Source organism: Physeter macrocephalus, chromosome 4 (assembly GCF_002837175.3).
Source record: "Physeter macrocephalus isolate SW-GA chromosome 4, ASM283717v5, whole genome shotgun sequence".
Lineage (NCBI taxonomy): Eukaryota > Metazoa > Chordata > Mammalia > Artiodactyla > Physeteridae > Physeter > Physeter macrocephalus.
Window position 1 is genome coordinate 122,302,778 of NC_041217.1, and position 15,325 is coordinate 122,318,102.

Sequence of the window (15,325 nt, forward strand, 5' to 3'; positions counted from 1 at the left end):
AATGCAACATAATGATTCCATATTTGTATATATTGTAAATGATCACCGCAATAAGCCTAGTTAGCATCATTTGCCATACATAGTTACAAATTTTCTTTTTCCTTGTGAGAAAAACTTTAAGATCTACTCTCTTAGCAACTTTCAAATATGCAATCCAGTATTATTAACTGTAATCACTGTTGATTTGCAACCTTGGGAGTTCCTCTGGTGAAATCCCAAACCATGTCACCGTACACAGAGGGTGAGGAGAGACCTAAGAAAGAGGCAGACCATTTCAGATTGGTAGGTGGCAGCTTTAAGAAACCAGGAAGCTTATATATGAGGCTTGTCTTGAGTGATCACAAGACAAGTAGACCTCCAAACTGACCCGCCAGAATCTTAAAAGTTTATATAGAGGCCTTAACAGGGTTCAGTCATGTATTCAGTTCAGATGGTCCTAACAACACATTGCTCTCTCAAGGCTGCATCCTTGAAACGGCTCCTAGAGTGGAAACGGTGGGCAGAACATACAGGACGGGGGGAGGGGGAGAGGAGCCTCAGATTGCCTGAGTCCAGCCCAAGGGTCAACCTGTTGTCATGTCCTTTCCATGACCTCCTCCAGCAGTCACCATGTGGTACATTATATCCCCATGACTTACTTACTTTAAGCTGGAAGTTTATACTTTTTAATCCCCTTCACCTATTTTACCTTTCTTCTCCCCCAGCCACCAATCTGTTCTCTGAATTTATGAGCTCACTTTTGTTGTTGTTGTTTTTAGGGGGAAAAAAAAGCCAAAAATGAACTTAGTTTTTGTACAGGATCCGTCTCTCTATTTCATTAACTTGATAACAGAGATAAATTTCTAAGATCACCTTATATATGATGATTAAATATATATTATCTGCTTAAAAGAAAATATTAATCCTTTACTCTCTAAAATTAGGTAACAAGTGATATCAAATCATTGAAATCAAAGTTACATGGGTAGGGGTATACATACTCTTTGTCATTCCCTCTTCAGGGAATTCCTACCTATTCTACCATAAATCATTTTTTGGTTACCCCAATTCACATTATGGAAAAGATCCTGTGGGTGGCAACATTCACTGAGTCTGTGCAGACTAATCAGTACCTGAATATACCAATCACTGGTTCGAAGACCAATTAAGTAGGAGAAATGATATAAATAAGGTTGTATTAGTTCTTGCAGATTCTTCCCACAGTGATGTACTGGTAACAGTGGAACCTTACCTAACTCCCCCCCCCATTTTTCTATTTATGTTGGTCTGAAATATACAGACTTGTACATTTGTAATTTAGGAAGAAAATAATTTATAAGCTTTTTGGAGCATATCCCTCATTAGTTAATAGGACTGTCATTGTATTCCCCAGATAGTTTATCCAATGGAAACATTTAATCTGTTAATATATATGAGGTAATAGTATTGATGTCCGGAAAGATAATGGTTTGGTATCTAAACAGTTTAGAAAAATTATGCGTAATTTGTGAAATTTTGAAAAAACAAATCCTTCAGGTGTCATTTGTGATCTAGACTTCAGCAAAATTATTCACTCAAACATACCTTCACAGAAAAACTCAGGTCCACTCATCTGAACTTAATATGAGCTAGGCCTTTTTAGGCAGTAAAATAATGCCTAAACCTTTAAAATTAATGTATTTTTCAGGTGGACTATTTCATTTTTCATTTCAGACATTCCAGTCTGACTAGAAATGCTATAGTTACATGGCACTGCATATCAGGCCGGCTTCTAGGAAAGCATCACCTCACTTTTAATTGTGTGTGTATTGACATTGATTAGGTTATTGGTGTAGCTATTAGGGTTCATAAGAAATAAAGTTAATTGAATTAATTTTTAGTGAACTTCTCTTTTGAATATTGGTACTTACAGATTGAACATTTTCTTCTCTTCTAAATATTCTTTTTTTTCTTTTATAGTCTTTAGAAAAGATTATTGGCCATTACTTTTCTGCAATTGAGATAAAAGCATTAGCAGAAAGAGAAGGTAGATTTCATTAAATAGTATTTTCCTTTGAAAAAGATCTTCTCTGTTAAGTGTAGTGAGCATATATTCCTAACCAAAACTTAGTATATGAAGTTATATATATATTGTTTAATACAAGAGATGTATTATAGATCAAAACTGTGCAAAATCCAAAATACTGCCTACTGTACACAGAGGGGATTAATAAATTGGTGATATTTCTTATAAACTTTCAATATGCTGCCCTTCGTGAATGAGAGAGAGATGGGAAAGTGCAAGAAAAAATAATATTTATAGATATTGCATACTGTTGAATTCTATCTGAACCACCCATTTTTCCTATAGAAGGAATTTCGTGAAAACTACTGCTAAACTTTGTGAATTGGTAACAACAAGAGGAACAGTGCTAAAATTTAAATAAGCATCTTTTTTACTAGTGAATTGTGCCAGCAAGGAAGGTTGTGCTTCAGTACATCTGTTCTACACATGACTTGGATCATTTTTTGAGGGGTGGCAGAGAGGGACAAGGAAATCTCAAAAAGTTGTATAGTTTGTGGTCAGTGGTGCTGAGGAGCAATTCTGCTTTCCTTTGTCCTTCTCATAAAGGTTTAAGTTTTGAATCATGTTGGCAAGTATTAATTAAGTAAAAGGATACCTGAGAATGGGAGGTATAAGAAGAGGAACAATATTTATTGCTCATTTTGAGACTGAGTAAATCAGTATTTCTGGTTTGGGTAACATAGAGTTAAAAATGCAATTTGAAAGTATTTTAAAATAGTTAACCCTTTAAGCAAGATTGCTGCCCTTTAAAAGTCCCTTCAATGATTGATGTGTATTCATTCTGGTTCTTGAAGCACATAGTTTGATAAGTATCTCAAGGCTCAGACTGATCATATTTTTATTTTCTTGGTAATTCTGTTTTGGATTTGTGTGTTGTATTTCAGAACAGTTATATTTGCTGCCTATCTTAGAGTATCTTTATTTTTTCCTAAAAAAAAAAAAAAAAGAAAACAACTGTATAAGTAATACCTGTCAAATCCCAGTGCAATGTACACCATCAGTATGAAAATCTCTCTATAAATAAAAGATTACCAAGCTTTAGCTGGTCCACTTATTTTGAGAAACCCTGCAAATAAAATCAAAGTCTGGTGAAATAATTTGTCTTCTCCTAGGAAGTCATTGCAATAGGATTTGATCTGTGAAATAATTTTACTGTTTTCTTCTCCAAATTATGTGTACAATTACTACCAAGACAATTAGGATTTTGCCATTTTCATTAACTAAATTCTGAATGACATACCCCTTGTAACCTTTATGTAGGATAAAGATAAAATTTAGCAGAGGAGAAAATTTGAATCTGCTAATGATATTGTTTATCTTATGATTTGTAGCAGAACAATAAGAATTAATTATGTTTAGTGCCAAGAGGAAAATGGGCACAATTAAGACTGGTGACAAAGTTCAGTTTGCAGAATCAGAGTCACTCTATGTCCAGACACCTCTCTGCCCCGTACCACTTCCCTCCCATTCCTTCAGCATTCCTTTAGTGATCTAGTAAGAGCAGTAGAGAGACACAGGAAAGGTGGATCGTGCACCTGCACTAAGCTGTCAGAGCTTGCTAACCCACATTAGTAGGTTTGAATCTAGACCAATGGTTCTTAAACATTTTGTGTTCATTAACCTATTTGAAAATCTGATGAAACCTGCAGACCTGGTCTATAGAAAGTATACATAACCTCTACATTTTACAAACTTCTTTATGTGAGCAGAATGCTCATGGACCCCCTAAATTTATCCATGGACTCTAATTAGAACCTCAGTTTACTCCTTGAGGGTGAGGACTGGGTCTCAATCCCTTCTGACTCCCAAACATCCAAGACAGTGCCTGACAAATATTAGGGACTCAGTAGAGACTTATTTGTTGTACATGTGTATGTACTTCTTTCTCCCTGGCTTCATGCCAGTCACTTTGCTTAAGCTGTGACTTAATGTATTGATGCTATGTTTAGGGCATAACACCAAGAATGCTGACATAACAGGAAAATTTTAAATTAAAAGGATTAGTTAGGCATTCATGACTTAGGTTGCTTATTTTTATTCCAGGTCATAGCACCCTTATCCTCTGCTAATCCCCATGTTTTCACAAATGCAGAATAGTGATTGCATGTTGTAGTGAAAAAATAATAAATGGGATACCAGCATTTTACAAAAAAAATATATTTTCTCCTAGCAATGTTATTTTGAGAATAAAAATATACTTTATATGGGACAGAGTTACTACAAAGATTATAGGCAAGGGTTCCTAATGCCAAACCCAGGTAAGGGGCTAACATTTTTAAAGGGCCAAGAATAACACAATTAGAATTTCCTCTCAGATATTCCACTTATTCTTTCAGATATCGATTTGAGCAAGTGGGTGTGAGGATGTGGTTTAAAACAGTATGTTGAAGACTTGAGGAAGGAGAGATTTTAGAGCTATTTGTCAGTGCAAAGTTAACACATGTATATTGTTTTCATCTGCTCAGGACCCTACCTTGTATAAGGTAGTCTGTTTTAAAAAGACATCTAGGATTAACTCAGTTTAATTTTTTAAAAATGCTTGTGCAGTCCCACTTTAATTCAATACCCCACTTTAATTCAATACCTACTATGTACAAATAACTTTGCTAAAAATTGCACATGTATTCTTCCTTGTGGTAAGCAAAATAATGGTCCCCAAAGATGACCATGTCTCAAAGGAGAATTAAGATTGAAAATCAGCTGACCTTAAAATAAGGACATTATTTTGGATTATCCCGATGGGTCCAGTGAAATCACGAAAGTGCTTAAAAGTGAAAGAGTGAGGCAGAAGAAGAGAATCAAAGGGAGACATGACTGTGGAAGTGGATCGCAGTGATGGAATGTGAGAAGTGCTCAAGCCACCACTGCTGGCTTTAAAGATAGAGGAAGGAGATCATGAGCAAGGGAATATAGGGACCCTCTAGAAGCTGGAAAAGTTAAGGAAGTGGATTATCCACTAGAGACTCCAGAAGAAAACAGCTCTGCCAACACCTCAGTTTTCACTACGAGACACTTATTTTGGACATCTAACCTATAGAATTATAGGATAAATTTGTGTTGTTTTAAGCCACTCTTTGTGGTAATTTGTTATGGCAGCAAATAGGAAACTAATACACACACACACACACACACACACACACACACACACTCACACTCTCTCTCTCTCTCTCTCTCTCTCTCTGTCAAAAATATAAAATACTTTTATACCTATGTAGAACAGGGTTTCCCAACCTTGGCACTATTGACATTTTGGATCATATGAGTGTGTGTGTGTGTGTGTGTGTGTGTGTATGAGGTAGAGGGAAAGAAAATTTCTGTATATTGTGAAATATTTAAGAGCATCCCTGGCTACTATATATTGAATATTTGTGACACCCCCAAAATTCATATATTGAAACTTAATGCCCAAAGTTATGATATTAGGACATGGGGCCTTGGGGAGGTGCTTAGGTCACAAGGATGGAGCCCTTAAGAATGGAATTAGTGTTCGTATAAGAGAGATCCCAAAGAGATCCTTCCCCCTTTCTACCATGTGAGGTTACAGTGAAGAGACAGCCATCTAAGAAGTGAGCTCTCACCAGACACCAAATCTGCCGGTGTCATGATTTTGGACTTCCCAGCCTACAGAACTGTGAGAAATGAATATTTGCTGTTTGTAAGCCACCCAGTTTATGATATTTTCTGATGGCAGCCCGAATAGACTTACTACACTGGCCTCAGCACCTAAGACACTAGTAGCATTCTCTGGTTGTGACACTCCAAAGTATCTCTAGATATTAACAAACATCTGCTGGGGTAAAAATCACCCCAGGTTGAGAACCACTGGACTAGTAGAAAAGATAGACACAAGCTTTAATTCTCCACTGTGTGGCAGGTTGTAACAAGTTCCATGAAAGTACAGATCTTATCTCTGAAAGCCCTACCCTTAGTGAATACAATAGGGGCTGTCATGTAATTGGGGCTAAAATAAATATTTAATAAATGATAGAATGAATGAGTGAAGCCCTTTAAGAATACAAGCCAGCCAACAACCAGACAAAATTCTTCTGAATTTTTTTCTTATTCAGTAATTATTTGGGTTATATCTCCCTTCGAAACTAGTTAAAACCAATATTCTCCTAAGTAGTCTAGTGTGGCATAGGCGTTGGATTGACCTCAGGTGATGTCCAGCTCTTATATTTATAAAATATATGAAGTTGGTTCTAAGTGACACCATCTCTTTAAGACTCAGTTTCATTCGCTGAGAAGTGAAAAATAATACCCAACATTCTGGATGACTGTGAAAATTAAAAAAAAAAAAAAAAGATATATCAGAAATTTCTCAAAGTGTCTGATTCAGAGTAAGTATTCAAAAGATTTTACCTTCTTTTTTCAGTGAGCTAATAATGTACAGCTAGATTCTTTCCTCTTTTTACCTTTGAATTGGGACGTGATTGAGATTGTTCTCATTGATTTCAAGTGATTTTTATTTAAGAATTAGACAATAAAGTTGATCTGTAAAATATTGGTAAAATTAATTACTCTTCCTTCCTGTGGAGAAAATCCATGTGAAAAGATATAATAAATTTATACCAATATCAGGGTTTTGAGCTACAGTAATTGGAAAAATATTCTACATTAAGGAAAAAAAAAAACTACTACCTTATATGAAAGAAAAGATATGGTGGCAGTCATTTTGCCTGTTTGATCTCAGAGCCATTCTTTGCAACTCTTTTGCTGTGTTTTGTATCATGGGGTCGGCTGAACCCCATGGTTCAGGCTTCTGTGTTTTCTAGCAGCATTCACCCACTGAGAGACACTGGCAAGAGTTGGGACGGGAGGGAGAAGTCAGGCTATTTTGCTGTCTGATTGCCCCAGGCCTTTCTCCTCCTTGGCTCCAGCTTCCCTTGGACAGCCCATCCTCCCACTGGCACAGTTCACACCAGGCAGTCCCCTGCTGTAGATCTAGCTCCCGATGAACAGTCCCCACCTCTGGTATCTGGTAATGATACCTGCCTGTAAGAGTATTAGTGGCTTCTTGTTACAGATCTCTGAATTGCCTCATCTTCATATACTTTGTCGTCTTAGCCCTTCATTACCTGTGTAAACAGTTCCCTGTATTAAACCCCCTTTATCTGAAATACTTAGATTGGTTCCAGTTTTCCTGACTGGATCCTGACTGATACAGATTTTTTCCTGTAATGTCAAGTGTTTCCTACTTGTAAGTACTCTTAAGAAGTATGTTTTAAGCTCTATCATCTATATAGGTAACCGTTTTATATAATGATAATTATCTCTTTACATTCTGGAAAAATATATATCTATATATAATTCCTGAGTATAAAAAGCAAATTTAAAACAAATTGTAAAATTAATTACACATATATTGGGATCTCAGATTTACTAAACTAATTATCAAAAAGTAAGATAAATTAGAAAGAAAAGAGAAAAGTATGCATAATTATTAAATGCTGACATTTATGTGAGCCTTGGGCTTCTCTTTATTAGCTTTTTGGGTGCAATTATCATTAACATTTCAGTTGCATCTTTAATGAATATTAGAACTACAAATACACAGTGGCATGAGTGATAACGGCAGTCTTTTATTATCCACACAGACTGCAACTTTAAGAAAAATAACTTAAGGAGAGGCTGTAGAGCTGTGGTTGTATATTTACCCTAAGGAGAGGCTGTAGAGCTGTGGTTGTATATTTACCCTGGGAGCTATGAGCTGTCCAGCAATATTCCAGGCCTTGATCTTTACAGCTGCATCTGTGCCTTGTGGGAAAACTAATGAAAAGAAATTTGGGACTCTTTCCCAGTAAACCAGTTACCTGACTTTGGACACTAAGTCTAATGCAACCAAGGCATATTCTTTAAGTTTTTGCCTTTGGCCAAGCATTGTTCTAGGAGTTAGGAAAAGAAAACAAAGTTCTACAAATAAGAATTAGCTTTTCCCTTCAAGGAACTTACAAACCAGTGGGGCGATACTGACATGAGGTAAATGAGTGCCCTAAAGTTAGATAAGAGCTGGGACAGATGTGTATGCAGGGTACATATGAAAGAAGTAGTCCTCTTTTTGTGGAGGGGCATAGCTAACTTTTGAAGTGAAACGGATGGTGGGGAGAGGGGTTTGAGGTTTGATTACAAGGCAGGAAATAATGGTTAGCTATAGGAAACTACTTGGAAGTTACTCTTAGTATGCGTACTAAATCATTCGGAGCTAAATGAGATGCTACTTCAAGACCCAAGAAGTGCTGAAGAAGCAGTTAGAAGTAGGATGCCACGTTGTCTTGTTCCACAAAGTGAAGTGAGGGTTGGGGGAACGGGTGGTTTGAAAACAAGACCAGCTCTTCAGATTAGGAGAATGGCTCCATTAGAGCATTGCCATAAGACATTCTTTAGAGGTGCTGCTGCCAAAGAAATGCTCAAATGCGCAGCTCCTGAGAGATCAAGATGCTGCTGGAGGTTGTTTGAGCCTGTGAGAAGCAACGGGACTCTTGGGGAGCAGCTGTCGGAGGCTGTAATTGCTGGACTTAACTGCTGACTTGAGCTATTCATGGCCCAGAGGTACAGCTGTCACGAGTTTCAGCAGGGAGCCCTGGGGAGCCACGGCTGGGAACTTCCTCAGATTGAGAAGCTGCCATAGGAAGCAGCAGTTATGAGTGTCATCATAGGGAACTTTAGAGTTATCCATCCAGCTCCACCATCTTGGCAGTTGGCAATGGTGGAAACACAGTCTTACATATATAAAGAAATGATGAAAGATTGACAAGATTGACAAAATAGGTTTGAGATTTTTAAATAACAAGTTTCTTCAAACTCTGCCACAGGCTTCCTTGGCTGACATGGTATGACTTTTTGTTGTCGTTTGTTTATTGAGGAACGTTTTTACTCTAGAGAGTAGCTATTATACTGGCCAAAACAAGGTGATACAATTGTAAATTGAGGGATTCTTTAACCTTAGGACCCCTAGTACTATGTGTGAAATTTGGTATTTTTTGATATTTTTCCCCTGGGAAGAGTGACTATCATTTTTATACTGTTCTCAATGTTCCTGACACTAAAATAGGTTAAGATATTTTTTTTGTGTTAAGAAGACAGAAAAGGTCAGCCGATGGAGAACTTGGTAACATCTGTCAACAACTTAACCACAAAAGACACTATTGTTTAGCTGATGAATTTATACAATCATCATGTTGAACAGTATCTAGCATTACTATGAGGATTCCCTCTTGAAATGTGTGGGATAATATACCACATTAGGTGCGTTAGTGATTGAATTTCATCTTTTTGGCTTAGTATATAGGCTGAGCAAAAAAGGTTCAGTAAAATGGGGGAAATAGAAGCAGAATAACAGGTTTTAAATTTTTTATTTGGATGGAACAAAATTCTGGTGTAAGGACCTGAGAAAGAAAATCCAGTTGGAAAACTATTATGATGGTCCACACCTGAATGAGCCTCTGAGAACTAGTGTGGATACCGTGGAAATGGAAGAAGGGTGTGGAGGTAGAGATGTTTACCTTGTAAGTGTGACCACTTTGATTTCTAAATTTTAACATATCTAATAATATTTTTGTTTTGTTACAATCTTATAGTGTTGTTGATTTCTGTCAAAATCATTCCATTTAGAAAAATTCCTCATGGATTGAGCCACATGGTAGTCAGTTACCCTGGCTTTAATAGATACTTCATTGCTGTGGGTTTTAATCGATAAGCTTGACCTTCAGTCTTTGCCTGTTATACAATCTGTTCTGAGCAAACGGTGAAATGAAGTGAAGTGAGTCAGGCTTTGAGTATATTAGTGAATTGGGGTTTGAGTGACCAAGAATGAAATGTCAGAATAACAACACAAAGGAGAAAATGCAATTTTTTAGGTTCGGCATACCATACTCTCTTTTATAAAAAGAGCATTTTAACAGAACAGCTATGTGTAGTTTTCAAAGTAACATAAATCTACCCTTGAAGTGCCTGACCTCCTAAAGAGTCCTGGAAATAGTTACTCTAAGTCTGCTCTGGATGAATAAAAATTGCTCTCAAAGGTATTTATTTAGCTGATGAAGACACCTTGCAGAGCATTTGAACAATTATTTGAAGGCAGAAAACATTCCACGGCTCATCCATCTCTCGTGGAGAGTTGTCAGCTTTGCATACCTTGGAGTGTTTTTCCCATCTCCAAAGGAGACACTGGCCCACTTTCTGAGACTTGGCATGTGGTTGGGATTACTGCGAGGCTTTTGAGCTTGCAGTTCACACAGCCCACTTGTCTTTGACAGTATGATATGTTCCTCTTTTAACTCCGCAGTACACAGCAGTGAGGTCTCTCTTAAAGGCAACCTAACTGAATCTGTGCTTTCTGAAGTGTGGTTCGTTATCCATGTTGGCTGCTGCCAAAATATGATATGACTTACTTTTTGCATTTGCATGTAGTTGAAAAATTGGTGTGGCCTTATCAAGATTAAAAGGAGGGAATGTATGAATCCCTGGATCTTTGAATTCACAGAAAGTTTTCGGAACGTACTTAAGGCTTAAAATATGGAGTTAATCAAATGGGAAGACCTATATATTTCAGAAGCAAAGTTATCTCTTATTTTGTCTCTTCAAGATAAGTGAAGGGGTTAGACTTCTGGTCCATCACCTTCTGAAAGAACAAGAGTTATTTGTTATACTTATTATTAAAATGTTATATTACCATTCAAAGAAAACTAAATATGCCAGTTTGATTTAATGTGCTTCATAATTTTTCAGTTCTGTCCTGGTCTGACTGCAGTACTTAATATTCCATATCATCACCATAAAGTGATATTTACGAGTAGCCATAGAGCCCAGGTGCTGTGCAGTTTGCCAAGAGTGGCCACGGTCCTCTCTGACTACTACATAAAACCAAGAACATTGGCACAGCAAGAGCTATAGTGGGCATATGCATATACATGAAACACTGAGAAGAAAATGTTACACCGACCTCCAACTATCTCTGTTTCGTGGACTGCTATTGTCAATCAAATAATCAAAAATTGCCCATCACATACATCCCCTTTGCCTGAGCCCAGTGAAAACATTGCATGTGACTGAATAAAACCCTAGGCCTATCATTTAGAATAGTCTGTCTAATGAAAAGAACTGTGTATTTGGGATTGAAGCATTTCCGGGTTTTGGTATTTTGACCTGATGATTCTACACGTATTCTTCACATTTTCAGTGTTTCATGATGAATGAGTACTTTTTAAGGATCTCCATACCACCTTGAACTTTGCCACCAAATTGGTTGTTGCTTATTATCCTGATGGTTAGTAAGAAGAATATAAGACGCTTTGTTTCTAATAAGACTCATTATGCTTTTCACCTTATACTTGATTTGATTTTACAAATTACAAAATTATCAAGGACTTATGAGAACATCAAATAGTATAAAAAAGCTTTTAAATAAATGATTAGAGTTTGAAGCTCTCTCTCTAAGAAGCAGTATGGCCAGAATGACAAGCAAACCCCTCACTGCCTGCTTCCCCCAATGCAACAGTCCCTTCTGTCCCCTTCTCTTCTTTGTCCACTCTTACCCTATGGTAGTACTGACTATCTTGCTGTGCCCTTAAAGAACCTTGGTGTTTCACACCTCTGCATTTTTGTTCTCTCTTGAGCCCTCTAAGCAGAATTAACCACCCCTTCTCTGAGTCCTCTTTGACCCTTTCCACCCTTCTGTCATAGCCCATTATTTGTTAATATATCTGTGTTTCTGGCTAAAATGTAAACCACTTGAGGATAGGCAATGTGTTTTATTTATAGTTCTCAATGAATATGTTCATAATGAATTAATTTATGCTGTCAAGATATTCCTGGTGAATTTAAGGTTCTTGCATCTTTGCAGAAAGAATTCAGAGACAAGACAGGGAGGTTAAGAAAGTAAAGTGAGAATTTATTTAAGCAAGAATATGCTCTCAGAGAGAGAGTGGGCAGACAGGCGAGTAGCTGCTGCTCTGGGTTTCTGTGGCAAGCCTGTTATGAGGGGCACACAAATGAAGGGGCAGAATATTCACTGGGGAAGGAGAAGTTTGGGGATCGTATTCCCTGATTTTCCCAGCTCCATCCTCCAGAGGGCAGGAGGGATTTTTGTTCTTATTGAGCTTAGATCACAAGTGTCATGGTGTCGGTGCATAATGGGTACTTCTTATCTGCAAGACTAATTTTATTATAATAAGAGCATAATGATCAATAGGTTACATTCTGATGCAGGAGAGTCTCACCTTTTCCCACCTTTCTTTGTCTGCCTCTCACTTGTCACCCAAAATGTGTGGTTTCCTCTCAGTCTGGAGGTTCCTGCTTTTCTTTGCCCGTGGATGCTGCTGTTTACAGGATGCATGATTTCCTGCCACCTGGCCCCTGCCCCCATTGCTCTGCTCATACCTAGCTACATGCCTGCCTTAACAATAACTGATATGAATCAGCTAATAGAACCATGCTTTGTAGAGAAAATGGCTTCTCCGGCATTTTGGTGCCATTCCATGCGCATACACAGTGGAAAGGGGTAAAACGTTAGACAGGTGGACCTGAGCCTGGGTCTTGGCTCTGCCTCTTAGTATCTGTGTGAACTCAGGACTGAGATACTTAATCCCTAGATTTACTTTAAGAATTAAAAGATGAAATGTGTTGTGTACTGGACACAGAGGCAGTACTCAATAAACTGTTATAAATCACTATTATTACTATTTGTAATGAAATTCTTTTAAAATATTTATATGTGCATTTATAGGCAGTTGAAAAGATCAGTGTTTCATTTTAACTCCTCAGTTTCTCCTCATTTTTGTCCCTCTAACTTCTTATTTAATAGATGTATTGAATTTCATTATAATTATTAGCTTCCTGTTCCTCTAATTTATTGTTTTTCTATTTCTTTTATTTTGGAGGGGGATGACGGCACAACACAGAAAATTGCATACACCAAGCCAGACATTTTTCAAATTTGTAATGACAAAAAGGCTTCTTGTCAGACCTAAATGTGTTAAAATGACACCCAGCCATGTTGCTTATTAGAACTAATGAGATACTTGCCAACCTTTTTATTGTAGACCAATCATCTCCCAGCCTGACAAACAAAACAATTAGAAAAATATTTCATTGTTTGGCCTCTAACTTTCGTAATGACAGACTAATTGTAGACCATGTTGTTGGAAAAACTTTTGTTGTCAACTAAAGGAAACAAAAAAAGACTTGACAGCAGCCAAAAAGTCTTTTATATACAAAATGGTAAACATTACCAATACCCAAAATAGGAACACAAGAGCAAATAAATCCATCAATTAAAATAGGTGGTAATAGGCACTGATTTCCTAGTAAAATGATGTCAGCATGGGTTTCTATGTGGAACTACTCAAGAGGGAGGCACAATTATTTCAGTTATTTCTTACTCATAACATAAGTAAGAAACAAGGAGAATGAGAGACAGTGATAGTGAAAGGGAAAGAGATAGAGACTACATTGACTGTGGTAGTTCCCAACTCCTGCCCCCCGTCAGGAGGCCCTGCGAAGGAAGCACTGGATCTTTCCATAGGACCAAATACTGTAGTGCTGTAGTGCTTGGATGCTTGTATAAAATCATGGGAAGAATAAATTAACACCCATAAGTTTTCATAGGAAAGACAGAGAGGCTTACATTAATGGTAAATGAGAGTAAAAGCACCAAGTAACAGCACCAAACTTAAAATCATATGAAAAGTGGGATGATAAGATGAATGACAGTAATTTCGAGTGTCTGGTTTTCATTGCCTATACCTACACCGTCTCATCAGCAGATGTCCTACAGTCTTGAGAAGTTATAGGTGAAAAGGGGATAAAAAACATAGTATAGTGTATTACAAGCACATGTTTACTTAACATATAAAGATCCTGAACCTCTATAGATTCATTTTTTTCATGAATTTCCAAAAGTTCTGATTAATGGGGAGAAACTATGTACCTGTTTCTATTTGCTTGGTTTAGTTTCTGTTTTTGTTAAGTCGTCAAATTTCCATATGAATATTATTTTTATATACTCGTGTCTCCTGAGAGGCAGCCTACAGAGATGTTATGACCTTGTTGGCATACTTTGGAAATTCAGGAGCAAGTGGTATTTACAGTTAATTTATTCATTCACAGCAACAAGGTTGTGCTTCACTTACCTCTTCTGTGAAATATACGTGGAAGAAAAAATGAGGGAAGGAAAAACAAAAAGGATTAAGTTGATCGTGCATTAACGTAACAGTCACCTAAATTTTGATTGTTTAAGTAAAGGATGGATGAAGTATATCTATGGTGAGACTGGTCCCAGGGTTCTGTCTTTTTTCTTTTTTTTTTTTTTGAAGTGTAGTTGATTTACAATGTTGTGTTAGTTTCAAGGTCCTGTCTCCATGGGTGCTCTGCCAGTATGTTCTGATAGGATACAGATAGTAATGTGAGTTGGATCTGAAAGGGTTAATTCTCACTCAGGTTTGGTATTTCAGAATCATATCCTAGGTTGACCATAAACTCTGGTCTCAAAAGCCAGAAATATCTCACAATCTTCTCATATTGTTGAAATTAGAATGTCTTTGTTTTAAATTTAGCATTTGTTATGTTAATGGAGAGGATGTTGGTATTGTGATCAATTCTTCAAAGAGAAATTTATACCACTGAGGGATTAGAGACATGCTGGGAAAAATATCCTTTGTCTTGCATACACCAAGGGGTATACTTATTTCTCAGTGTTTTGTGGTTTTTTTTCTCCTTTTCTTCAGAAGAAACACTTTGTGTTACTAGGGTTTGCAACCATGCGTTAATGACTGTAAAATAATGAAATTCAGGAATGGCAGCTCTATTTTTTTTCTTTTGTGTGTATGTGCCATCCATTCTTTTGTTATAAAAGATTAGAAAGTGCTGAACAACCAGAAAGAAAATAATTGGAAATGAAATCAGGATAAAATGAATAGAAAATATTCTCATCAGTTGACGAAGGCATGTCATTTGGCATTGGAACTTCTTTCAGTTTTAACATATTGTCTCATTCCTTCAAAATCTAACCTCTAAGATTGAGAAATCCAAAAATAAGAACAAAATGGGCATATCATGCAAAAAAATATGGGTTTAGAAGTGACATCATACAGACCTCTCTTCTTGTCCATTGTAAACAAGAGTAGAAAATGTAATGCAGAAAAGGATTGCTTCTATATTTTACTAAATATAAGAGAGGCTAGAAATATTTGAATTTAGAGTATACAGTATACCTTTAATATTATTCAAACTTATATGAGGATTCCCTCCAGAGACTTGTACTGAATCACATGTATCAAACAATTA

General features: G+C 36.9%; 1 protein-coding gene across 1 annotated transcript in view; it reads left to right on the top strand.

Moving 5' to 3' along the window:
* Positions 1–15,325, top strand: part of NEGR1 (neuronal growth regulator 1) — a 947,519-nt gene that overhangs the window by 405,619 nt on the left and 526,575 nt on the right. The window lies entirely within an intron of this gene.